Source organism: Penaeus monodon, chromosome 30, assembly GCF_015228065.2.
Source record: "Penaeus monodon isolate SGIC_2016 chromosome 30, NSTDA_Pmon_1, whole genome shotgun sequence".
Taxonomy (NCBI): Eukaryota; Metazoa; Arthropoda; class Malacostraca; order Decapoda; family Penaeidae; genus Penaeus; species Penaeus monodon.
Window position 1 is genome coordinate 1,492,589 of NC_051415.1, and position 823 is coordinate 1,493,411.

Sequence of the window (823 nt, forward strand, 5' to 3'; positions counted from 1 at the left end):
ATGTATCTTGGATATTGATATGTGGGATGAAGTTTATCTCACTGTTTATCCCGCAAGTTTTGTCCCGTCAATGGGAAATTGCCCATTTGCAATATTGAAATGGTGCTGATGGTACCCTCAGCTATTCAGTTTATCATATGGTGACCCAAGTCTAAGAAAACGAAAATATTTCCTAAACTTAAATTGTTTGCAGGATAATTCTAGCAACATTCTCCACTGTCCTTTATACCTGCCATGTAGATGATTTGTTAATAGAGGCAAATAATTTTGCACAAGGTCTTCTAACAGATCTACTTAAATTTGTCTCTCCCGCACATGACGTCAGTTGGTGTCAATCCAGGGGTTCGACACTAGTCACGCAGTCAGTCTTGGATGAAATGCCGGCTTGTTAAGATTTCCCTCTTCACCCGATTTCGCGTCGTGATTGACTGGCCCACGCATCTTACAATACCATTCGTTATTCTATGTAACTACTTATTCATTTTCATAATGTCTCTGATCTTATGCTGTTCATATACGGTGTGTGCATAATGTATTTGTTGTATGATATATATTTATAAAACATTCATTGAAAGCATTTGGATTTACACATGTCTTCATTAAATAAAATGTAAAAATTCATATCTCATGTCTTCTCTGATCATTTTACTTTGCAATTGAAACACATTTAAGCAGCAGCATGAGGAAATATAGAAGTGAAAGTGAGTAATGTATGCAATATATACCTTCAAATAGCCATTGGTCTAATTTACAAATCGCCGGCATCACCCAAACTACTACTGTCTACTCCCCCACCCTTTATTTTCGTTCAGAGTCACATGAC